The 26,608-nt window shown below is 54.0% G+C and overlaps 1 protein-coding gene across 2 annotated transcripts in view; it reads right to left on the minus strand.

Annotated features, from left to right (window-relative positions):
* The window catches only part of FBLN2 (fibulin 2), an 89,107-nt gene extending 64,247 nt beyond the window's left edge, over positions 1 to 24,860 (minus strand). For both annotated transcript variants that reach the window (XM_042911808.1, XM_042911797.1), the window contains exon 1: positions 24,793 to 24,860. The gene's annotated coding sequence lies outside the window, so the exon portion shown is untranslated. The remainder of the gene's footprint in view (positions 1 to 24,792) is intronic.
* Between the last annotated feature and the right edge of the window lie 1,748 nt (positions 24,861 to 26,608).

Below are 26,608 nucleotides of genomic sequence, written 5' to 3' on the forward strand. Positions count from 1 at the left end.
CACATACATGTGGTTGGGTGTGCTTGAATTCAAGGTCCCCCAAGGTCTGCCCCTAAACTGGAAACCTCACGGTCATTCTATGATCTCCAGCTGAGAGAATGGAAGCCTGGGGCCCTCTACACACTGCTCAGAGCCTCCTGGTGCCGTCTGAAGGTTGCGTGCCCACCTTTGAGAAGGGTCCACAGGTGAAAAGCTTTTCTCCGTTCAGGGATGGACCAAGCTGCTAGGGGAAGGGGTGAGCCCCCTGTCCCTGGAGATAGGCAAGCAGGGCTGGAAACACACAGGTGAGAAGTAGGAGGCCACAATCTCCACACTGCTGGTTCTCACATTCAAACATGTCTCTCCTGGAGACTCCAGCTGCTGTTTTCCCACGGCCCCCACAGCAAGTGGCCCCCTTAATGTCTGGCTTCTGCCGACACCCCCTCCCTCCAATCTAAAAAGAAGAGCCACGAGAGGAGGGGCTGAGAAAGGGAGCCTGACCTCCCTGCAGGGGGGAGCCCCAGCAGCCAGACTGTGGTCACAAACAAAGAGCCTAGAGCCAGGCTGCCCAGTGCCTGCAGGCTGGGTCACACACTCCCAAGGTGGGAACTTATTAAGGGCCAGGGAAATGCAAAGCAAAACTCACAGATCAGACTGGCAAAGCTGGCAAGTGTTTGCACATTAGTAACAAGAAAATCGTTATTATTATAATGCTAGTTGGCCTAAGTGACCACTGGAGCAGACACCCTGGAGAGTGACCTACATGCCATCAGGCCCACGTGGGCACGCACTGCGGTCTTGCAGTGTTCTGCCGCCAGCAAACCATCTAAAGAAATCTGCAGCAGGTCCACAGGCCCACGGTCGTCACCGGGTATTCATCCCGTGGTTGGTGGGGATACCACAGCAGGTGCGGGCCACTGTGCCAGTTACCTGTCCCTAGATCCACTCCCCTACCCTTATCCACCCTGCTCTGCACCTGGGAGGCTGACCTCTTCAGACTGGAGGTTCCTGCATCCTTCAACAGCAGCCAGAGGGAAGGAGAGAGAGAGCGGGGAATCTATTCCCCATCTCCATCCCTTCTTCCCTCCAGGGCAGGGGTTTGGTCACAACTCCAGTTGGGTGACCCTGCTGGGTTCTGAGAGCTGCCTCTCCCCTACCCCTGCAGGCCCTGGGGCTCCAAGGACTCCCCACCCACAGCCATGACTCCAAGAACTGCCCCAACCCTGCCCACACCTCTGTTCTAGGTCTCCTCATTAACCACTCCTCTGGTAAACCGTGTGAGCCCCACCCCCACCCCGTTTCCGGCTAGGACCCTGACAGACACACACCCACAAAGACCCTACAGAACTCTAAGTCAATGATTTGGTGTGCATAGAGCAACAAGGATGGACCTTAAAAACAGAACACTAAATGGAAAAGGTAAGAAAAAGCACAAGCCAGCCCGACACCGTTCATGCGGAGTAAAAATACACCCGCCCAAGGTAAAATACACCATTTGCAAAACGCAGGCAAACAGAAACGCACTGAGCAGAACTGGATGTCTGCCATAGTGGGGAAATGGAATGGCGTGGGGAGCAAAGATAATGGGAATAAACCAACCAATAAAATAAAAGTGGGACCCTGCAGAGACCAAGATAATAGTGTGTTATTATTGAGGAGTATAATTAACTTAACTATTAGTGCCTGAGGTCTAGCTGAATAAACAAAAAGAATCCCACGTCCTAACTGGGCCCGCTCTACAAGCAGGAACCCCACCAGCCTCAGGGAGGGTTCAGTGGGGGGGTCCTTCCTGCACCCAGCTCCAGGGTGGGGCACAGTCCCATGACCACACTCAGCCAAATCCACAAAGCTTATCCCCTCTCCACTGTGACTGGTTGAGGGATGGGCCTGGGAACACCAATGAGACTCAGAACCCCAACTCCTCCCATAGGGGAATGGCAGTGGGGATGCAGGGCCGCCTGGATGAGGCCCGGCAGCTTCCACCTGGGTCTCTGAGGGCACTGGGCCACCAGGGAAGAGGTGTGACCACCCTGCCAGCGAGACCACATGAGCCCAAGATCCATCCCCCTGGTCACAGCACTGGGCGTGTGAGTCCACTCTGGATGCTCCCCATCAGCCCAGAGGCCAGGTGAACACCACTAATGTCCCCAACTGATGCCATGTGGAGCTGAATAAAGGGCCAAGGCAGCCTGAATTCCTGAGCAAATTCCATGCTGCTGTTGTTGTTGCTTTCCTCTGCCAAGGGTCGGGGTCGCTGGTGATGCAGGGACAGGTAACCAGAACGACTGGGATCTAAGCAATGAGCAGCAGATGATCCAGAGGGGGGACACCCCACGGGACAAATGCCCCCTGCCTGTTCGGCACATAGGAAAAGCAGAGAGAGGAAACAGACCTGAGATAGAGCAGTCCAATTTGTGTGGGGTCCTGATCGGCCCCAGGTGTGAACTAACCACATGAGAAAGACATTCAGCTACTTGAGGGGTTGCAAGGACAGAGTAAGGAGCAGCCCATCATTCTGTGAGGTGTGATGGCTGGCACACGCTGGCATTTTTTAAAGATGAATACTTCACCTTTTTTATTAATACTTAATTTGGTCATTGTGTCTATAATGTGCCCTAATATATTTCAGCATGAACAAAGGTCAAAAGCAAAATGGCAAAATGTTCACAACCGTGAGATCTAGGTGATGGGTGTCTGGTGTCCTTTCGGGTCTCTTCTGTTTCCGTTTGCCACTCTCTACAACGAAGAGCCACAGTGGATGTGTAGGGGGGACTGAAGGCCAGGAAGCCACCGACACTCACATCCGGGAGTGTGTCCCGCTCAGGGGGGGTGACTCTTTGACTCCCTGAACTGGAGATCCCAGAGCGGCCTCCAGGCAGGACCAGCGGGGGGTGGGGGGGTCGCAGTCACGGTCTGGGCTGCCACAGCTTCCGTCTTTGTTGATCAGACACCTGCTGTGGGTGGGGCCAGTGGGCATTCTGATGTAGCCTGGGTCAGGTTCTCATGGGTGGGGGTGGGTGCACACTCAGGAAGGATCCCTTCCCAGGGAGCATCCCCCAAGATAGGTGGCTAAGCGCACTGTGTGGAGACATGCCTGCTCTCTCACCACCCCTCGCAGGGTTCCAGGGGCTGGCAGCATCAGGAAGGGAAGTCCCTGGCACAGCGGAGTCAGAGGTGCCCTGGGTGCTCGTCAAACCTCAGCTACCCTCCCTCGCTCTGTCTGCAAGCTCCTCTCTCTGCTGCCCTCACTGCTGCTGCTCCCAAACTCAAACACACATCTCTGCAGCACCTCCTACAGCTCCCATCCACAGCAGGCCCAGATGAGAATGGTCTGGGCCAGCCAGGCCACCCTGGTGTCCCCCAGATGGCCCTGGGAGACACCGATTCATCGCCAGGGCCGTTATCAAAAGCGGGGTCTGGCTCTATACAGCGTCAAATCACAAGATAAGGAAATGCTTCCTTTCGCCCGTTCTCTGATCCTTCTGGTCTCGACAAGAGCAGGCTTGCCAAAGCCAGCAAATAAAAGCATGAGACATGCAGTCACAGTGGAACTTCAGATAAGCAACACGTAATTGTTTAGCACAAGTATGTCTTGTCTATCTTATTCATCGTCTATCTGAAATTCCAATTTAACTGGGCATCCCACATTTTTACCAGGAAACCCCAGACAGAAAGAAAAGCCCAGGTTGGTGCTGGTATGGCTTCAAAACTTTTTAAATATTTACAGGGGGTTCTCTCTTTTTACACAAGAGACAGCTATATGAAAACAATGGGACTTTCAAGCACCTGGGGATGACAGAAGGGAAATAAACACACAAGACACTTGTAGACTCACCAGTTACAAACATGAGTCATCAGGACCACCTGGCCCTGCTCCTTCCAGAAGCCCGGCCCACACAGCTGCCCCTGCGCCCCCCCCCCCGCCCCCCACAAGTCCAGCCAGAGAGGGTCACAAACCAGCTGTCTGCTCACCGTCCATGTTCGGGGGCCCGTGTGTGCTTTTGAAATTAGTTGCTGATGTTATAACATTTCAGTGTCATTAATGTATAATGAACTTAATGATAACATTTAAAACCAGAACACTTTGGGGGAACCTGGGTGGCTCGGTTGGTTGAGCGTCTGACTCTTGGTTTCAGCTCAGGTCACGATCTCACAGTTGCAAGATTGAGCCCCACGTCAGGCTCTACACTGAGCGTGGAGCCTGCTTGGGATTCTCTGTCTGTCTGTCTGTCTCTCTCAAAATAAATAGATAAACATTTAAAAAAAAAAAATAAGACTTTGCACTGAAACTAGACCCCCAACTTTTCCAAGAAAACCAGAAGGTAGGACCTGACAGCAGGGTGTCTCTGGTCCACGGCAGGTCCACAGTCATTCCCCATTGGCATCAGTGGATTCCCTGGTTCCTCTCTATCCCCTCGGACCCTCCTGGGCCTCGGGCTTCTCTTGTCCACACCCAAAGGATGGAGGCCCAGAGGAGGTGGGAATTCCTGCTCCCTCCTGCCCGGGGTCACCTCCTGAAAGTCCTGGTCTCCTGGGTTAGGACCCACCTCTTCTCTAAGTGGCAGACAGTGGGGATTTTGCCCCTTGCAAGGATCCCCCTACTGTCCAGATGGCATAGTAGGCCACAGTATGTCAATCCTAGCAGATTCTGACAGCATCTCAGTCGTACAAGATATACAACCACAGCGGGGAATGTGGGAGTTACAAGCTGTCTTTCACGGAGACCCCCAGAAGCAGAGCCTGACATGGGTTCTCATGCATGTGACTGAGTGGGGGACAACTCTTGGAAGAAAGGGAAGGGACAGAGGGGACAACACTGGGCAAAGATGTGCTACTGGCTAGAGTCAGGCACCAGCCTGGTCCCTGGGGAGCCTTGTAGTGCGACTGGCTCCCCAGGGCTCATCCCACTCAGGGACCTCAGTCAGTCACTGGCCAAGGGCCACGGTAGGTCGAAGGGGGAAGGATAACTTGCCGGGCATGCAGTGGGAGGCAAGACCTGTGGGCCAAGGATGAGGATCTGGAGAAGGATGCAGGTGGGAGCCACTAGCAGCCAATACCTGGGGCAGCTGGGGGATGAGTGTGCCCCCAGGTGACAGGGACCAGACAGGGCACCAGCAATGGCCACAGCGTCTCACACACACACACACACACGCACACACACACACACACACACACATGCACACACACCAGGCAGAGGCAGATAAAATAGTACAGTCCTACAAAGTGTCCCAACACCTACTTTTAATTTAGAATTCAGTCTGAGATCACCCCAAGCTCAGAAAGGTGAGAAATAATGTACTGAAACATCATTTGCATACCCACGTTCATTGCAGAATTATTCACAACAGCCAAACGGGAGAAGCAGGCCAGGTGTCCATCAACCGATGAGTGGATAAATAAAATATAGTCTCTATATACAATGGAATACTACTTGGCCTTAAAAAGGAAGTTTTGACACAAGTCACAACACGGATGAACATTGCACTAAGTGAAATAAGCAGGCACGACGGGATAAATACTGTATGATCCCACTTATATGAGGTCCCTGGTGTCATCAAGCTCACAGAGACTTAAAGTAGAATGGTGGCTGTCAGGAGCTGGGGATGGGGGAGGTGGGGAACTGTCCAACGGGGACAGAGTTTCAGTTTGAGAGACACAAGTCCAGGAGATGTGATGTTTGCACAGCAGTGTGGATGTACTTAATGCCACCAAACTGCACAGTTAAAAATGGCTAAGATGGTCCATTTTATGGTATGTGTATTTTACTACAGTAAGAAGCAAAAACGCACGCACTGTGGGGCCAGAAGTGAGTTATTAGAGAGCACAGAAAGGCAAAGAAAGAAGGATTGCACTGAAGGCCCAACAGGAAACCAGGGCTGTTCCTGAGACCTCCCCTTGATAGTAAGCTTCCTGGCAGCCAAGGCCAGAAGGGAAATCAAAGGATGATCCAATGCTCCTTGTCTGATCAGAGGAAGTCATCTAGTTCATCGACAAAAATAAACTTGTTCTTGGCACAAAATATTAGCAGGGATTTTAGCTGCTGGCTAGGTTCATATTCAACGATCACTTCCTCAGTGCCAACACAATGCCAAACCCTGGCCCCAGAGTTTCCAGGGAAGGTCAGATCACCAGTAAAAGGTGGCATGGGGGTTTGAAGCCAGGTCTGTCCAGCTAAGGGAATACAGCCAGAGTCCTTTAGCTTGTAGATATTTATCACACACTTGCTACCTCCCAGCTCCTATTATAGGTACTGGGATGTGGCAGAAAACAAAACCAGCAAATGGGGCCAATGTCCTGGTGGAGGGAAAAGACAAGGAACAAATAAGAAGATAATACGGGCATTGTTTAGAACAGGGACCGGGACCCTTCTTTGGCAAGAGTGGTCAGAGTAACCACATGTAAGAGGCGACATCTCAGCTGAGACTTGCCTGGCAAAAATGTGGTGGCCATGCAAAGATCTGGGAAATGGCATCTCAGCAGAGGTAACAGTATGTGCAAAGGCCTTGAGGCAGGAACCAGCCTGACACACTGTGGCTGATATGCAAGGAACAAAGAAGAGAGCAGGATATGGCGAGGTGAGCAGCAAGAGGAGAAAAGGTGGAGGAAGCGATGTGAAACTGAAAAAAGAGAGAAGCTCTGAAGAGGAGGTCCACCAGTCCCCCAGGTGCAGTGCCCCCCAGAGAACTCAGCGAAGCATCTAGTGCATTTAGCAGACACTGTTCCAACAGGGTGGTGGGGACCAGCACTGCGTCCAGCACACTGAGAATTCAAGAGGGAACTGCAGACATCCTTTTCAAGGAGCCTGAGGAAGATTCCAGTCTATAAGGTCCAAAACCAGGTAAAATCTGAACAACATCATACAGGGAATGCAAATATAGGAGGCGGAACTGAAAAGCCAAGCTAGAATGGTCACCATAAAAGTCTGGTGGGGGGGGGGGGGTACCTGGTCAGGGGAGGGAGACAGGGAAGGGCTAGAGGAGCTCCTGGGGGTGGGCGGGGGTCCTCTCGATTCACCCAGGTAGTGGTTACACGAGGGTTTGTTCAAAGGTATGCTGACTTTTATGTACTTTCTTTGTATGTGTGCTTTTTTACAATAAAAGAGTTTTTTTAAAGAAAAGAAAAAAGGGCCAATTATAGTAGCCCAGGAAAAGAAAACAAGAGTGAGAGAGGGTGTTGGCAGAGACATGGGAAGGAGGGGAGGGGGGGGTGTGAAAAACAGTCACAAATTACCACAAGAAAAGTGATCACGTTTGGCTTCCGTCTTTGCAGTCTTATTTTCCTTCATTTCCTTGTGGGCGAAAGTCTTTATAATTGCTGGCGTCCTTTGCAAGAAGACAGGGCTGGCCGTGAGGAGAAGGGTTACAGGGCCAAGGGTTTGTCCGGGAGGTGGGGGTCTGGGAGAGCCTCAGCGGGAGTGTGCCAGCGGACAGCCAGGCAAGGCTGAAGGCACAGGTCAGTGGCCTGAAATCCCCAAGGAGGTGGGAGGAGCTGGGGACAGCGTGCAGGGGGACACCGCATCTCTGAGCTGGGTGCAGAGTGCTGAGGAACATCAGGGCCCCGGGGGGGCCATAGAGAGGGGCAGGGAGCCTTGTGTCCTCACATGCTCACTGGCCCTTGGGGATGGCCAAAGGGGTGAGCTCATGAAAACACTGTGAAAAATCATCCTTCAAATAGAACAGCCAGGGTAGTTTCCCCTCCCTACCCTCTCCTCCCTTTAAAAAAAAGAAAAAAAGAAAAAAAAAAAGGAAATGAATAAAAAGCTCCTTACAGGCTGAGCGAGAGCTGACCCTGTGTATATAATCACTAATCTCATTACCAACATAAGCAGGTGAAAAATTACAAAGATGAATGTCCGTGACTTATAATCAACCTTTGAGGAAAGAAAATGTTGCTTTTGGCACCGGGAGGGAGCTGCTATTTTCCTTCCCCACAAGTCACAACTCTGGAAAGAAGAAATGCTGCCAGAGAGGAGCGATGAGAAATGGGCCTGCCCACAGCCATGCTGAGCTCACTGCTCTCCCCACCTGGCGTCCAACGCCCTCCACCCGGCCCCAGACGGATGGGCAGTGTCACACCCTTGACCTCTCCCTCTCTCCGGGAGATCCAGGCATCTTCCACCCAGCCCGCCCTGTCCCACCCTCAGGAGGCTTTTCGTCAGATCTCACACCCCTGCTCAACATCCTGAATGGTTCCCTTGGAGAACCCAGGAAAAGCTATGCATAATACACCACCCTCCACCAATGAAAGGGAAAATGTGAGCAAAGCTTGGTAGTGGACAGGGGGTGGTTTCTGACCATCCCATTGTATATTTACCTGCCTTCCAAGAGCAGCCTGGGGGCTTCATTCTGGCATCCATACCCCCCCCGCCCCCGTCCCCCACTATCAGGGTTTCCTATTCCTGTCACGACATGCGGAATTCAGACCCGGACACTAGGCCAGCACGAGCCCAAGAGACCCAATACAGGTGAGATTTGGGGCAAGTGGTCTCTCTCTTTCCCACTGGACTGGACATGAAGTGATTTAATGTCCAGGATCCCTGAAGCCATCTCATCCTCAGGTGGAGGATGGCACCAACACCCAAACAAGAAAAACGCAAGAGGTGGGGAAAACAGAAACAGTGATAGCTGTCGAGAACCTGGACCCAGCCACGCCTAATTGAAAAACTGACAGGAACCCAGCGTGTTAAACTAACCGGGACCAGGTTTTCTGTCACTTGCAACTGAGAGTCTTAACAGAAAAACGGGGAAAATACCAAAAACTGCTGTGTATCATTTTAGGCATCTCACAGACCCCTGGTTGAAGACCCCTGGCCCAGGAATAAAGTGAAAACCCCTAAGGGTGTCATTCAAAGTCCATCACCATCTAGCTCCACCTATCTTCCAAGCCCATTTCCCTCTGCTGTCTTCCATTCACGCAATTCTTGATAAACTGGAAACTCTGGTTCCCAACCCCTCATCTTTGCTTATATCGCTGCCCCAGACCAGGGTGCCCTCTGTTATGAATCTCTGAAGACTAAAATCCCAGCTCCTACTTTAAGGCTAAGCCTTGTACATAGATGGACAAGTGGATGGCTGGGTGGGTGGGTGGGTAGGTGGATGGGTGGGTGGATGGGTGGATGGGTGGATGGATGGATGGATGGATGGATGGATGGATGGATGGATGGGTGGATGGGTGGATGGGTGGGTGGATGGATGGATGGATGGGTGGGTGGATGGATGGATGGGTGGGTGGATGGATGGATGGATGGGTGGATGGATGGATGGATGGGTGGATGGATGGATGGATGGGTAGGTGGGTGGATGGATGGGTGGGTGGATGGATGGATGGGTGGGTGGGTGGGAGGGTGGCTGGGTGGGTGGCTGATGAGTGGGTAGCAGGTGGAAGATGGATGGATAAGAAGGTGGATTAGTGGGTGGGTAAGTGAAATGGTATGTAGATAGAGAGTTGATGAAGAGATGGATGGGTGAACAGACCGATAGTGGACAGATCATAGATACATGGGTGGGTGAATGGATGGCACACAGAGGACAGACGGAGGGGAAGGTGGGTTAATGGGTGGGTGTATCAGCATGGGAATGAATGGCTGAGGCACGACTTGATGACCAGGCAGGCAATGGATCAGTGGACAAGTGGAGGCATGAATGGTAGGTGGGTACACAGGTGGTCGGGCAGCAGACAGGTAAGTTCTCCCGATGCTCAATCAGTGCTCTTCCCAGACCCCCCAGAAAACCCTAGAACAAGGCCAAAGGCTCTCCTATAGGCCAGCATCTCAGACAATTCTTGGCCACGGTGAATAGCTCGGAAGCATAGGCCTCAGCGTCGCATTGGCCTACATTCACAGCCTAGCTGAGCAGATTCCCACTGTGTGACCACAGACCAGAAGCTGAGCCTCATTTTCCCCATCTGTTAAATGAGAAGCATCATGCTCTCCCTACAGGGTGCTGTGTGCTAAAATAAAGAATTATGTGCAGAGTCTAGCCCTAGGCATGGCATAGTCAGAGCTGACAATAATTTCCATCCTATTAAAATAAAATTGTTCCAGGGCCTAGAAAAAGAAAAGGGGTGGCCTTCTCTCATTTTGTAAGACTAGGAAAATTCTGATACCAAAACCAGACGTGGATACTATAAGAAGAGAAAAGTATAGGCCAGTTTCACTTATGAATCTAGCTGCCAAGTCCTAAATAAAATACCAGAAAATTGAATCCAGCAGCATATTATGGGGATAATAATATATTGTGCCCAAACAGCGTTACCTCAGGAATGCAAGGGTAGTTCAATATTAAAAAATCAATGCAGTTCAATAAAAGAAAAATCCTAAAGGATCATCTCACTAGATGCTGGGGAAAAAAATTCAATAAAATTTGACATTTTGCGATTAAAAGCTCTGAGACTAGTCAGCTCCTTCTGGTAAAAAGGACCACCTGCCAGGCTCCTATGGAAATGGATTCACCCATCCCCCACTCCCAGAAAATAAACTGGCCTTGGGGGAATGTAATGCTTTTCCCAAAGGAACACAGAGGTGGGATTTTAGGCACTGTGGCAGGCCAGTGGGAGAGAATACACAAGGATGTGTGCATGTATACGTATGTATGCACGCACACACACACACACACACACCCCACATGTGCTGGGCCATCCTTCCCTTCTCCAGCCCCAGGTAGTGGGTCACTGCTCCCCAAGGCTCCTGACCATTCCCTTCTCCTTACCTTTGCCCCTTCCCCTTGGCCCAGACCATGCTGTCTCTTCAACACCCCAGGGACTTGCTTCCTGCTCCCTGCCACATCCCTGGCCCCCCCACCTTGTTCAGAGCTCCAACAGAGCCCATCCGGTCCTACATCACTTCTCTAGCCCCAGTGTAGACAGCCCTGCTGACATCACCACACGCTGTCCTGGACAGGCTCATTCTGCCATCAACCGCATTTCAGAGATCCTATCCCCCAGCTAACCAGATGGAATGCCAAGACTGGAAGGTTTCTTACCCATAGTTAGGAGCTGACATCTTACACTGATGTGTCCACCTGCTGGTCTCCCCAACTGGACTGTGATTCTGAGGCAGGAATCCTGCCCTCCTGCTCAGCCTTGACCCAGGGTCTAGGCCACAGCAGGTGCTCAAAAGGCTTTGGGTGGGTGGGTAGATTAATTAGTGTGTATGGCCCCAGAAAAGGACTGACAGAAGACACAGGATGACTTATAAACGAGTGTTCCCAACACTCATCCCAGAAGGGTCTTTTTTTTTTTTTAGTGTTTATTTATTTTAGAGAGAGAGAGAGAGAGAGAGAGGGAGAGAAGGAGTGGATGAATCAGGGAGGGGCAGAGAGAGAGAGGGAGACACAGAATATGAAGCAGGCTGCAGGCTCTGAGCTGTCAGCACAGAGCCTGACAGGGGGCTCGAACTCACCATCCGTGAGATCATGACCTGAGCCGAAGTCGGACACTCAACTCACTAAGCCACCCAGGCGCTCCCCTCAAGAAGGGTTTTTGAAATTGGCAAAAACTTGCCTGAGGTCACCTGGAGAGTCACAGCCCAAGCTGGGAGCCCCACACCATAACCGCAGGTGTGCACCCACCCTTTATACAGAAGGGTGTATAATGTGTGCTCTTTGAGCCTCATGACTCCATGAAAGGCAGGGGTGGAGTGTAAAGGGACAGGCAGAAAGAGACGAGACAGAAAGGCAGACAGAGAGCAGCAAAGACCAAAAGCCAAGCAGACACACAGACAAGACACAGACAGACAGGAGGAGGAGATGATGGAGACAAGCAGGCAGGGCCGGCCCACAGCAGCCCCAGGCTCCCTTGGCTGCCGCGGCATCTGGAAGGAGGCACCAGCCGGCGAAACTCTGTGACTCCCTCCGGCCTTTGCTGTGCCCAGCGCCCCTATTTATTCGCATGGCCCCGAAATTCAGGAATTTCTCAGGGCTGCCAGTGGGGCGGCAGTGTGCAGCAAATGGTGGGTTCTGGCCCAGGCTGTGGCATAACCGTTGGCCCCCTGGTGCCATCAGCCACCCCGCCACAGCACAGACAGACAGCAAGCAGGACTGAGCTCTGGACTCGCCCAGGCTGCTGGGCCACTCCAGTGTGTGACCCTCTGAGAAGCCATCTGCACATGGGCCCAATCAAAGCAGCCTCTCAGCAACACGGGCAGTGGGGGATGGGGGTAGGGAAGGGACTCAAGGAGATGATGTAGAGACCCTAGCACTGTGCCTGGCAAACAACAGGCACTCAATACATGCTCAATATTTTTAAAAATTACTGTTCCCAGCTACTCTAAATCTGTCACACCTCCTCAAATCTGCCCGTTTCCTCGGTTCCCTCTGCCAGGCACATCCTTCTTCCTCTTAGCAAACTCCTATTCATCTCATCCCCTCACCATCCCCTCCTCTGAGAAAGCTTTCCTCAGAGTTCACAGATGCTTCTTTTGACCCCCCCTGCACTCTGTACGTGGAGTGCCTGAATCTTCACAGGGTTCACGGACAAGAAGGATGTGAACAAGAGGGTTAGACCAAACCCTCGGAGAGTAACGGACTCTGCCCACATCCTCACCACGGGGTGAGTGTGGTTGGGTTGGAGGCCAAGACCCCACAGCCCCAACCCCCTCTCTCAACTCCCTATTTAATGAAGGTCTAGCCCACATGGGCCCCTCAAGTAAGATAGGAATGGGGAAAGAAAGTGTAGGCCATTTATACAGAGCAATCCAGTGATGCTGTGGGGATTCCCGCCCTTTTCTCCTGGCAAGAGAACCCCAATTTCCCTCTGGGGAGCCGTCCTCTCTCGGGCTACATGGACCACATGATCCCAGAGCTGCCAGGCCACCTGACTGCCACATGGCTGAGCCTGCCTGAGAATAACACAGCATGGAGGATGGAGACACAGTCCTAAGGGCATCTTTAGAGCCCCTGGATACAGCCAAGCCTGAAACTACACCCTGTACTTTTCATTCCATGACTTTTCTTTTTTAAGTTTATTTATTTTGGGAGACAGCAAGCATAATAAGCGTGGGAGAGGCAGAGAGAGAGAGAAAGAGAGAAAATCAGAAGCAGGCCCCACACTGTCAGCATGGAACCCAACCTGGAGCTCAATCTCATAAACTGTGAGATCACGACCTGAGCTGAAATCAAGAATCAGACGCTTAACTGACTGAGCCACCCAGGTGTCCCCATTCCATGACTTTTTTGTTTATGTGATACTTTCTCTCACCTACGATCAAAATAATCCTGACACTTATGATGAGAAAGTCAGACTAGCAACCGTGTTGTCTGCTGCTGACATGACTCCAAGAATGTTTGTTTCTGGAATTAGTAAACTTGGTCCCTGCCATAGGCCCCTCTGGCACTGGCAGTCTGCTCCACTCAGGGCCCGTTCTCAGGGACCGTCTGGAGACAGCCCAGAGAGCCATGTCAATATCACGACCCCACCGCTGGCCACAGCCCATTGGCCAGGGGTGGAAGTTTCGCCCAAGCTAGGCCAATCAGGGCTCTTCCCCGGGACTCTGAACTGGAACTAAAGGAACATACGGACCATCCAGTGGAAGAGACTGTGAGCCAGGAGGCCTCCAAGCTGAGGGCAGGCACGTTTCAGTCAACTGGAGAGAATCAACCAGGTGCACAGAGAAAAGCAGAGACAAAACGAAGTTGGGGTGTCAGGCAGGCTTGGTGGCATCGGAGTCCCTAGCTACAGCCTTCTGGGGCCAGTAGGTCCCTAGTCTTTCCTGACGATGCAGCGGAGCCTTCTGCTCCTCCTGAGAGGCCTCAAGCGAACTCCACATGGAGGAGAAATCCCTCACCCCACAACACATAGGCCCCCTCGGAAGCCGGGAACAGGGGAAACCATCCTGAGGGACAGAGCCCAGGGCGTGGCGGGGCCACCGTGCCTTACGCTCAGGCCCTACCATCCCCGTGAGACCCCCGAGGTCTGGAACCGAGGGAGGGTCACTGCTCCCAGCCCATGCACAGGAAGCCAGAGCCATTCCAAGGGAGCACACCTGGGTCAGGCATGTCTTGCCTTGGGGTCACAGTGGGACATTTCAGGCACAGGCAACTGACGTCACCATATCCTCTCCACGGCCAGCACTCCAGTAAACTAGTCTGTCTCCCTCGTCAGGGGGTAAGGTCAGCCACTCCGTTCAAGAAAACAAGTTGCAGGGGTGAGGGGAGTAGGGCAGGACTTTCCCTCACGCCAGGGCACGTGGCTAACTAAGGGCTCACCGGCCATTACTGTGCGTGTTACTGGCATTACCCATGAGAAGGAACGTTAATGGCATCTGCTCACTGCACTTCACAGCCTGCGAGGCACTTTGCTGCCTAGGCAGGCCTAAATTCCCCATGTCACCCAAAGACTCGGCCCAGCCTCACCTCACCAGGTACCATCAACCTCTTTCCTCAGCGCTGGAGCCCTGGCCCTAAGGCCCCAGCCCCTTACCCCCTTGGCATGGACCCTGGGCCACCCGACGCCTCAGGGAAGGCTCCCCGCCCCCCCTCCCCACCCCCCCCCCACCCCCGGCCTGAGAACCAGGGACTTGGTCTCAGAGAAGACATCCCTGCTGGAGGGACTGCAGCCTCCTCTCACAGCCCTGCTCAGCAGGAAACATGCCAACAAGCGCCCAGAAAGTGGGAGGGGGGTCCCCAGCAGACGGGAGGTGCGGCATGACCAGCTAGAGGGGTCTGTCCAAGTGGGGCTACAGAAGACCGTGCAGGGTGAGGTCAGATCTCAGGCACAAAGCAGGGGTCACGGAGGCCTGGGGACAGTAATTATCCCCCTCCTCATTCTCTTTCACAGGGAACATCTCCCTGACACTTGCCAACCTTCCTCTGTACCAAGAAAGGGCGGGTCCCACAGCCGCAGGCTGAGGCAGGGAACAGAAGCAGCTATAGGACCCAAAGTCTTGCTCGGAGGCTGTTACCTGCATTTTCATGGGTATTGCTGATTTAGGGCAAGTCTGATTTTTTTGTCTACTGTTGTGACAAAAGATCTCCTTTTAAATAAATTTAACAGGGGAAGGATTTTTAAAAAGATACTATGGGGCACCTGGGTGGCTCAGTTAGTTAAGCGTCTGACTTCAGCTCAGGCCATGATCTCACAGTTGATGGGCTTGAGCCCCTTCATCAGGCTCTGTGCTGACAGCTCAGAGCCTGGGGCCTGCTTCGGATTCTGTGTTTCCCTCTCTCTCTGCCCCTCCCCTGCTCACACTCTGTCTGTCTGTCTCTCTCTCTCAAAAATAAACATTTTTTTAAAAAATTAAAAATAAATAAAGAATAAAAATATACTATGTATAACATCAAGGCACAGGAGGTTGGGAGATACGGCAGAACATGTGCTAGTATTATGCTAATTATCCCTTTATCAGAAGAGGGAAGCCGATACCCACTGGCTTTTTCCCCAAGAAAGGACACAAGGCCCCCTACGGGGCCTGCCTTCATCAGCCCCTGTAATCAGACAACAGCAGCCAGAGACCCTGGGGTGCCGATGGTCAGACAACACTTGAAGGAATCCGCTCTGAGGACATGCCAGGGGAGCAGATAAGGGACACTGAGATGCTCAGCCAGCACCAAACCACCACGAGGACAGCTAATCTCTCAGCTCCCGAGGACCAGGAAGGCTGATGCGGAAACCACAGTGAAGAGCTGTGGCCGTGTGTGTGTGTGTGTGTGTGTGTGTGTGTGTGTGTGTGTGTGTGCACGTGTGTATGCGCACATGCCTGCAGGGGGGTCAAGGAAGGTACAGTGTGTCTGTGCCTTTGAGGAGTTGGCACAGGTCAAGCTCACCCATGCCTTGACCCCTTGTGCTGCCCTGGTCCTCCGAGATCCTGTCCCACTGTGCCTGTCCCATGCATTCCCAGCCGGCTGTGCTCTCCTGCTCAGACTCCTTCCCTGGTCCCTAGGACTCAGGCTACAGACTCTTTGGGGGCTGGGGAGGTGTTCTCAGGGGTCCTGAGAGTTCTCTACCACAGTATTTTTAATGTTGTATTTTCATTGTGAGGAGACAGGAGAAGAACAGAATTTTCTGGGTCACCTAGAGCTCACTTAGGGACCGAAGACACAGCTGGGAATTCAGGGCCAGGATGGGAGACCCAGGCTGAGGAAAGAGCTCTGGGAGGCTCATCAAGGCCTGGTGTGTCCTGGGGGCACCTGAGTGGCTCAGTCGGTTAAGTGTCTGACTCTTAAAATTTTTTTTAATGTTCATTTATTTTTGAGAGAGAGAGAGAGCCACAGAGTGAGAGTGGGGGAGGGACAGCGAGAGTGGGAGACACGGAATCCGAAGCAGGTTCCAGGCCCTGAGCTGTCAGCACAGAGCCTGACGCGGGGCTTGAACTCACAGGCCTCGAGATCATGACCTGAGCCGAAGTTGGATGCTTAACCGACTGAGCCGCCCCAAAGTGTCTGACTCTTGATTTCGGCTCAGGTCATGATCTCATGGTTCATGAGTTCAAACCCTGTGTTGGGCTCTGTGCTGAAAGCATGGAGCCTGCTTGGGATTCTCTCCCTCCCTCTCTCTCTCTCTGAAAAATAAATAAACATTAAAAAATAATAATAATAACTGATGTGTCCTGACCACAAGGCCAAGGGCTGGCCCCTACGCAGACCATGGCGTCTCAGTGATCAGAATATAGAGACACAAGACAGGAGAATGGGGTCATGGCACTCAAAGAGCCTAGCTAGCACGCATCAGAGAAGCACTGTGTACCTACCAAGAGCCGTGCTTGGGGCTTTCCACATGTCCTGCAGTCTGCACACTCAGGCTACTAGGCAGGCCACGACCACCAGGCCCACTTCACAGATGGAGAAGCTGAGGCTGGGAGACACGGCCCTCATTATCCAGGGTCATGGGACCTGTGCCAGCACCCTCCTTGCTTCCCTGGCCTGGCAAAGCCCTCACCCCACCATCACTCCACACGTCAGGCCCTCTTCCCACATTTCAGGCCACTCCTGGGCATCAAACAGCAGAGCCGGGATGAGGAAACTAAAACCCTAGGAGGTGAGATTAAAGGCCCAGGAGGCCAGGGTCTGCCTGAAGGCAAGAAGCCTCCGGTGGCTGCGGCCGCAGGCGGCCGTCCCACTCCCCAGGAGCAAGGGTGTGCACTGCCCCTGCCCCCCACCCTCTGGGCCCGGCCAAGTCTCCCAGCCCCGGGCGGGCAGGCTGCCCACTTCCTCACGAGCACTGTGACCCGGGTGGGGTCACTCTGGCCTACAACGCAGCATCCCCCCGACCAGAAAAGCTAGGCTCCCCACCCTCAAGGAAGGAAATAACCTTTCCCCAAACCAGCACTTTCTTTGCAACAATCTCCATATATGAGAAGACAGAGGCATTTTTGCAGTGTTTCCAAATTCCAGTAACCGTGAGGACAATGGTGCAAAATGACGCATGACCTGACCTGAGAGGGGCCCCGGGAAGGGACCCGACCGGAGCAGGAGAATGAGCAGTGCGTGCCAGCCGTGCCTGTAATGAAAGGGCAGCCCATCCGGAGCAGGACCCAGAGGCGGACAGACCTGGCTCCCGCTCAGTTCCTCCTCCCCACTTGCCGTGTGACTACAGGCAGGCATGCCCCTCTCTGAGCCTCAGTTTCCCTGCCCTGTCACTCTCACAGGACTTCCACCCACCATTTTACCCCCTCCGGTCCCACCCTCGTGCTTGGGCTGCCAGAGGGACCGTCTAATGCTTTGGCCACGTCCGTCCTCTTCTAAGAAATGCCCCCAGGCTGCCCAGCTCCAGTTCACAGACCAGGATGTGAGGTGGTCCATTGTCGGAGTCTAGTCCACCAGTACACCCTTACTTCCCACCTGCCCTTCTCCAAGACACGCTGGGTTTTCTCCCGTCCTTGTCTCTCTCTCACCCTTTTACCTTCACATCACAGTGCCTGTATCACCTCCTCCAGGAAGCCCTCCCTGACCACTGCCAGACTCAGCTAGGTGCCTCTCTGGCTCTCATGACCTCTAGGCTGTCCTTCGGGACAGCCCTGACTGAAGCATGTCAGAACTGCCTGTGTGCATCCCTGGGGCCCTCGGGTTAGCATGGGAGGGACACCGAGCCACCCCACACCAGAGGCTACTGCAAGCACCCCAAAACCTTGGGCACACATCCTTGGCGTGATGTCCAGGGAGCCACTGACCAGGAACCTTGACTTCACAAGCCTCTCCCTGGCTGTTCAAAGCAATGCTCAGCCATGGTTCCTAACCCTCCCAGAGAACGACCACAATTCCACTACTCGCCATTGCCCCATAAGGCCCAGCTCTAGGCCCCAGTGGTCTTCCCCCAACAGCCCAGGGGTGCGGAACTTTAAAATCTCAATATGGGTAACCTGGGTGGCTCAGTCGGTTAAGCGTATGACTTCAGCTCAGGTCATGATCTCACTACTCGTGAGTTCGAGCCCCGTGTCATGCTCTGTGCCGACAGCTCAGAGCCTGGAGCCCGCTTCAGATTCTGTGTCTCCCTCTCTCTCTGCCCCTGCCCCATGCTCTCTCTCTCAAAAACAAATAAACGTTAAAAAAATAATAATAATAATAAAAAGTTTTAAATCTCATTCAGAGCTCACCCCTCCCTGAATTGAATGTGTCACACCAAGAATAAAAATGAAAGCCCTCCTGTGGCCCCCAGACCTGGCCTACCAGTGGCTCTCCTTGAGCATGGGGGTCCTGATCTCCACCTGCTCCAGGTCATTTGTACCTGCTGTGACTACTCCACCCAAAGTGTCTGCTCCACTGCTTCCTCCGATGCTCTACCCCACCTCCCAGTCCTGGACCAGCTTTGCCATTTCTTCATTGCATGCACGGCCAGCACAGGACATCACAGTGAGCACCCGTAAGTCTCCTGTGTGTGTTTCCTGCCAGAACGTGCTCTGTGGGGGCAGAGGATGTTGTCTTAGGCACTTATTCCCAGCACTTAAACCAGAACCCAGTACCCAGTGGATGCCCAAGAAATATCTGCTGAATGAAGGAATGAGTGATCTCATTTTCTCCTTCTGTTAACCCTAACAGAGAGAGATATGACACCCATTTTACAGAGGAGGAAACTGAGGCTCAGTGGGGTAAGTCAGTGGCCTGATGGGAGCACAGCCTGTGAGTGTCAGGACTGCGAATCTGAACCCTACAGGATGCCAAAGCAGGGGATTTCCTGCACCTGACTGCCCCGGTTCCGGACCTGTAGCCAGCCCGGGGTGGGGGGGCTGACTATGGAAACAGTCTCAGGACTGAACAGTCAATGCCATGGTGCCCACGCCAGGAAGAGCCAGCAGTCAAATCACCAGAAGGAAAACACACCCACAGGAAAAGGGGGTAAGAAACAAGGAGAGAGAAAAAGGGTGGGATTTTTCTTTTGTCCATTGGCCAAACTTTGCAAAAAGTGACTCTGTTACCATCTAATTTGATCACAGTGGAAACTTTTGCATGCCATGCCAGGAAGAAGTCCGTCTGCTCAACAACAAGGTCAGTAAAGCAGGGAATTTAAAAACCATCCTCAAACACTCCCACTTAAAATTCACAAACCAACAGTCACCCACCAACTGCCCAACTGCTTTTTAATTTGATGTTTTGAGCAGGCAATCCAGTCACATGGTTCAAAAAGCAGAAAATATAAACAAGGCACAGCGTGGGAGGTGTCACCTAACCCTTGCACCCTAGGCCCCACCTGCCCACTCCAACCCACCCCCACCCCCAGGTAACCACACCAGTGAACCTTGTTCTTTATGCACATATAAGCCAATGTGCATTTGTATTTCTTTCTTCTTATTTTTTTTTTTAGTTTATTCGTTTATTGGGGGGGGGGGGGGCAGAAAGAGCAAGGAGAAATGGAGGATCCCAAGCAGGCTCCACACTGTCAGCACAGAGCCTGATATGGGGCTCGAACTCACAATCCTCAAGATCATGACCTGAGCCAAAATGAAGAGTCAGACGCTGACCCGACTGAGCCACCCAAGTGTCCCATGAATTTGTTTTTCTTATTTGACATAAGAGTAGCATGTTTTAGGGGCACCTGGGTGGCTCAGCTGGTCAAGCGTCTAACTTCGGCTCAGGTCATGATCTCACAGTTCGTAGGTTTGAACCCCACGTCAGGCTCTGTGCTGACACCTCAGAGCCTAGAGCCTGCTTCAGATTCTGTCTCTCTCTCTCTCTCTCTCTCTCTCTCAGCCCCTCCCCCACTTGCGCTCTCTCTCTATATATATACCAAAAATAAATAAACATTAAAAAACTTGTTTAAAAATTAAAAAATAAAAATTTTTAATAAACAATTTTTTTAAATAGTAAATGGCTTTACATGCCATTCAGCACCTTGTTTTCCTCTCTTAACAGATCTTGAAAGAACTTTCTTTCCACAGAGAGCATCCTCATTTTTTGTAGCTGCATAATATTCCATGGCGAGGCTGTGCCAACATCTACTTAACCAGCATCCGTCACCCTGGATCTCAAACATCTGCCCACAGACTTGTCTCCCCCACCCGCCCATAGCTTCTCAAGGGTGAGAACTGCACCCCAACACGGGGCCTGGCACAAGCCTCTTGATCTTATGGCTCGAGGGTGTGTTTTAAAACAGAAATCAGGGGCGTCTGGGTGTCTTGGTCGGTTGAGCGTCTGACTTCAGCTCAGGTCATGATCTCACGGCCCGTGAGTTCGAGCCCCGTGTCGGGCTCTGTGTTGACCGCTCAGAGCCTGCAGCCTGTTCCAGATTCTGTGTCTCCCTCTCTCTCTGCCCCTCCCTGTTCATGCTGTCTCTCTCTGTCTCAAAAATAAATAAATGTTAAAAAAATAAATAAAATAAAACAGAAATCAGATCTCACTGCTCCTTCCCTCAAAACTTTTCAGTAGCTTTCAAACTCCCTGCCCTGCCCCTTCTTCACTTCCTCAGTCCCCTCCCTTACCCACTCCCACCTCCTTCTTTTCCATCCCTCACACACACCAAGCAGGGTCCCACCTCAGGGCCTTTGCACTAGCTGTGCCCCTTGCCTGGCATTCTCCCTCACCACTCTGGTCTCAGCTCAGAAATCCTCTCTTCAAAGGACCCTCCCTGCCCACCTAGATTTGGTTGTCCTGCGGACTTAAACTTCTCTACAGCATCTGAAATCAACCTAATTCATTTGTCACCTGACTCACCCCACCTCACCCCTCCAACTAGAAAATAAACTGCATGGGAGCAAAGACAATGTCTGCACTGTCCACCGTGAGTCCCTACCTGGACGGTGCCTCACCTAGGATGTGACTCCCGCACTTGGCCCAGGGGAGCCAAGCTCCTGCAACAGCTCCCGCCTGACAGAATTATTCCTGCTAGCCCTCACAGAGATCATGAGACCATGGGAGCACAGCGGCCAGAATCCTGTTGCAAGCTACAACGGAACTGCATCCCGGGGCCAGGCCTTCGTCCAGGGGAGGCCCTTCGGAGTTCAGGAAGCCTGGGAGGCGGGCTACACCCAAATGCCTCCTGGAGAGCAGAACCCAGGATTCCATCCTCCCCTCCCCACTTCAGGACCATGAGCACCGGGAAGCCATCAGAGGATATCCACTTTACAGAATGTAAGACTGAGGCCCAGAGAAGGGAGGGACGGGCCCTCTGCACTACCTTGTACAGCCTAGCAGGAAAGAAAACCTTCAGCAAGTATGAGGAAGAGGCCAGGGCTGCCCATCACCCCCAGTCACTCTGGAAGGGCGGGTCCTCATTCAGTCAGGCCAGCAAACATCCAGGAGGTGGCACATCACTAGGGCACTTCACTTACGTGAATTTAGCCACGTACATGTGCTCACAAGAGACAGCATGGGAACTAGGTCTTAAAATAACACAGCAACTGCCCCACCCATGCCACCCATGGAGAGGCCACCCAAGGAATGGGAGCCGGGAGCTGGAGCCTGTTCCCCACCTGAGTCCCTCCTTGCAAGGCATCTTGGGCACCAAGGCCGACCTGGGCTTACTGAGGAAAATGCTCACACCCACGGCCCCCAAATGTAAGGCCAACGTGAAACCTGACGTCCAACACAGCACACGATGATGCTCCTGAGGCCATACAGATTTGAGACTCAGGAATCTTCACCCTGGTGGTCACGGGGTCACAGAGACTATGACCATAAAGACTAAAGCAGAGGGGCGCCTGGGTGGCTCAGGCGGTTGAGCATCCGACTCTCGATTTTGGCTCAGGTCATGATCTCACAGGCATGGGATCAAGCTCCTGAGCATGGAGCCGGTTTGGGATTCTACCTCGGTCTCTCTCTCCCTCTGCCCTTGCCCCTCTCCCTGCCTCACTCTCTCTATATAAAATAAAAAAATAATAGTACAATTTAAAAAGCACAGAAAACTGCTGAGCTTTCAGGCTGATAAAAGGAACCTGGGTGGTCGGTCAGTTTGCATGAAATCTTCTTCACTTTAGGCCCTGAATTTAGCTCTACCCTGACCCCTGAAGAGAAAGCAGCTACACTTCCCTCGGTCATTCCACAAGCAGTTATTAAGCATCTACCGTGTGCCAGGCGTGGACCTGACTTGGGGAATTCGCCCAGGGTGGATGAGACCGAGTCCCTCCTCTAGTGGATTCCTTGGGGGGAGGGAGAGAGGGGGGACAAAGAGCTTGGCTGTAGGGTCAGGAAAATCTGGGTTGAAATCCCAGCTCTACCATGTGTCTGCTGGAAAACTCCAAGCCTCAGTTTCCCCATCTGTCAAACAGGGTAAGAATGTGACCTTGCAGAATCAATGACAGGATCTAGGAAGAAATGTGATGGTCAAGGTCTGGCTCTGAGATCACTGCCTCCCTTCCAGGGGGCTCCCAGGACACTGTCCCCCACAGCCCAGCAGAAAGTGCCCGCCATCACCACAAAGATGCCTTGTGGTCCAGGCCCTAGCATGCCTTTCAATGCACTGAAGAAGTATGAGGCTCACTCAAGGCTTCCCCAGCCATGGGTGAGTGGACTAGCCTAGACCCCTTCAGGGTGGGCAAGGCAGCAAAAACAGCCTAGTTTATACAGCAGGCACAGCCAACACAGAGGCCTGTGCAAGGCAGGTAGGAGCTGAGAACGTACAAGCAGGCCTGGTGGAGACTTTGGCCAAATGATGCTCCCTCCCACCCTCAGGGGCAGAAGGCAGGCAGCCCTAGCCAATGGGTACCGCAGGGGGACGTGGACCCTGAGCTGCCAGGCGCTGCGATTTTTCAAGTGAAGATGGAAATCCGGACTTTTATGTGAAACCTGCCAATTTGCAAACGCTGGCAGCTAATTAAATATTTAAAAATAATAACAACATGGTAAGAGCCAAACAAAACACACAGAGCCAGTCAAAGCTAAGGCTGGCAGGTTTGCACAGCCGGAGTAAGATTCTTTGATTTCACCCATTCCCTGCCCACTTCCCCCATCTCCCAGCTCTGGATGCAGGAGGGGAGGGTGAAAGTGGAGGGAGCAACACTTACAGGTCCCTCCCTCCTCCTGGCGGGGGTCTTCACCCTCATCTGCATGTGGGGAAGGTGAGGCAGGCTCAGGGCCCCAATCTTTCAGCTGCAAGCCCACGCCGGGACCACTGTGGGGGCTTGCTCTGCCAGGGACCTAGACCAGTCCCTATTCAAGGGGCTCTGGGTGATGCCCCGCACCCAAATCTTTTTTTGGTTTGGCTTGCCATGGTAACACCTGCTGGTTCACACCAGCTTTGGACCAGTCCAAGTGCAATCACCTGGTAACAGTAAAGACAGAAAAGGGCAACCCTGCTTGGGAGAGCAGGGTGGGGGAAGGGGAGAGGATGCAGGGGCTGATAAGGAGTGAGCAGGCCGGTGGAGTCTGGCCCATCCCCTAAGGCCCCTCCCTAGGCTCTCAGTGCTCCCACAGCCTCCCAGGCCCCAGGGCAAGACAGCCTCAGCCAAGAGACATCTCCCCCAGCCCTACTCTGGCTCCCAGCAAACTCAGGAGAGCAGTGCCCGTTAGAGTCGGGAGTGTCAGGGCACAGGGGGACCATGAAGTTGTCAGCGTCTGTGACTCTGTGCAAGACTCAGTGCGTGCGGGGATGTTTGTTACTCCAGCTACGCGCGAGACACGTGTGTGACACATGTGAGATAGATATGCCTGTGTGACAGACACACGTGTGGCAGACACGCATGCGTGTTAGGGGAGGCACACGCGTGGAACGGAGACACAACTGTGTGAGAGAAGCGTGCGTGTCTGGGAGACACCCGAGCGAGAGGCACGTGTGTATGAGGCATGGGTGTGCAAGAGCGACGTGTGTGGGAGATGAGTGTGAGGACCCGGATCATGTGTGTGAGAGATGGGAGGGGGGGCAGCCCTGAGCACGGGACTTTATGACTGGGGGGATGGGGTGAGGGATGGTGGGTGCGCCCAGGCAGAGGGTGCAGGAACTTCTGTATACTGGTGTGGGTGCCTGTGTGGCAGTGAGCGTGACGGGCGGGGGGGAACTGACCATGTGAGCGTTGACGGTGGGGGTGGTGCCCGACGACGGAGGGACCTGAGGGGCAGGGGGAGAGGGGGAGGGGGCTTAGGGAAGGAGTGGAGCCATGCTGGGGCTGGGGGGCGGTGACCGGCTGGGTGCAGCGGAGGGAAGGGGCGGCAGCACAGGGGGCAGGGAGGGGGGGTGGCTGGGGGGACCCTGCCCGCGGACCCCGAGACCCCCCGCACCCCCCTCCCGGCGCTGGCCTCAGTGCCCGCATCCGTCCAATGGGACCGGGACCGGGATGGCGAGCCCGCGGCGGGGCGGGTGTGGACACCCCGTGGCTCCGGGCGCCCGTCCGCGGGGCGGCCGAACCGTCGGGGCGTCCGAGGGCCCCCAAGCCCACCGCGGCGAACGGCGAGCTGGCGGGGGCGCGGCGCGGGAGAGGAGGTGGGGACCCCGCGCGGCAGGGGCTCGGCGCGCACTCACCGCGGGGCGCTCCGCACGTCTGGCCGCCCGTCCGTCAGTCCGCCCGGCCGTCGGCGCGTCGAGAGCCGCGAGCCCCGGCTGTGCGCGGCGCGGGGCGGGGCGGAGGCGCGGAGGGGCGGCCCCAGTCGGCCCCGGGCCCCCTCCCCTGCCTCCGCCTCCGGGGCGGGGTCTCGCCGCGGGCCGGGGAGGGGGCCGAGCCCGTGCCTCTGGCGGCGAGCGGAGCCATGCGAACCGACGCCCAGAGACTGCCCCCCCCTCCGCCCCCGGCGCGTCCGCGACGGAGCCCTGAGTACCCGACCCACCCGGCACCCCTCTTGCCCCGCCCGGTCTAAACTCCGAGGTCCTCAGCCAGCCTGGGCCTCAGTGTTCCCACCTGGGAGATGGGCTTAGCAACCGGGGCACGCTGGGAGGGCCTGAGGGTGTGGGTACCACACTGCCAAGGGGCAGGCGGTGTGATAGGGGCAGAAGGCATGCTTCTCCGTCCCCCTTGCTGCCCACCCTGGGAGCTCCCGCGCTCCGCCTGACCTGCACACTGCTACCACAGGTCCTTGGGCAGATGGTTCCCAGCCCCGGCTTCGGGGCAGTCCAGGTTTGTCCTTTTCCTCGGCGCATCCAGCTAGCTGCCTGTGACCCCAGTGTGACCTCAGCCTCCTCATCTCTTGAATGGGTTAACCCGGACTGGTGATGGGTAGCCCAGGAGAACCGGGTGTCATACCCACACCCCAGGCCCCAACAGATAGTGAACACACTGCAAAAGGGAAACTAAAATGTCAGTTACTGTGGCTGTCATGCCCCGAGTTGAGGCAGAGTGGGGCATCCCCCGGTCTGACTAGGAGCGGACCAGGAGCCTGTGCCTGGCAGGAGGCCCCGTGGGGAGCAGGCAGTTGGCCCTGAGCTGGCCTCCCCCCACTTCCTCCCTGCCAAGGGCTCGAAACCTCATCCCCAAAACACACAAGCAAAATCTGGTGCTGCCAGTCCCACATTTAGCCCCAGAACAGCCCAGGTGGAACAGAACTGACCCTCAAAACTTTGGGCCCTGCAGGCCTGGACTCTGGCACAAGGACCCCAAGCCCCCAGTCCCTTCCCACTCTCTAGCGTCCCAAAGGCCAGTCAGCCCCGAAGAGAGTCAGGATCCAGGAATTCTGTCCTTCCATCCCTCTCTGTCCCTCTCTTTGCCATCTTCTGTCTCCCGATTTCTCTTTTTATTGTGGCAAAAGTCACAACAGCATAAAATTCGCCATTTTAACCATTTTAAAGTGTCCAATTCAGGGGCATTTAGAACATTCACAACTTTCTCTGTGGTCCTCTCTTGGCCACGTCATCTTTACCTGTCTGTCCGTCTGTCTCTGTCTCTCTCTCTGTTGCTGTGAATCAACTTCTATCTGCATGAATCTTGGCCGGGTCTCTCTCTCTCAGGTCTCTCACTCTTCCCCCACTTTGTCTCTCCTTTCCATGTCTCTGTCCGTGCCTCTGTCTCTGTTTTCATACCACTCTGTCTCTCCATCTGACTCTCTCTTCCTTGGTCTCTTCATTTCCCTATGACTCTATCTCTTGGTCTCCTTGTGTTTCTCAGTCCCGGGGCCACACCTCTAGGACCCAAAGCCCAGACCAGGACCTCCAGGACCGTCTTCCACCTGCCCGGAGACAGGTAGCCCAACAGTTGCCACCTCCCATCTGGGCAGCAGCTGTGTCCCCCCCACCCCCACCCAGAGTCCTCGCTGTAGCCCGGGACAAGGATAAGGCCGCCAAGAGCAAAGGCAGAGAGAAGGGAAGCCACTTGTTCAAGGTCACGTGGCCGGGAGGAGACGAAGCCAGG

This window comes from Panthera leo, chromosome A2 (assembly GCF_018350215.1).
Source record: "Panthera leo isolate Ple1 chromosome A2, P.leo_Ple1_pat1.1, whole genome shotgun sequence".
In the NCBI taxonomy this organism is placed as follows: domain Eukaryota; kingdom Metazoa; phylum Chordata; class Mammalia; order Carnivora; family Felidae; genus Panthera; species Panthera leo.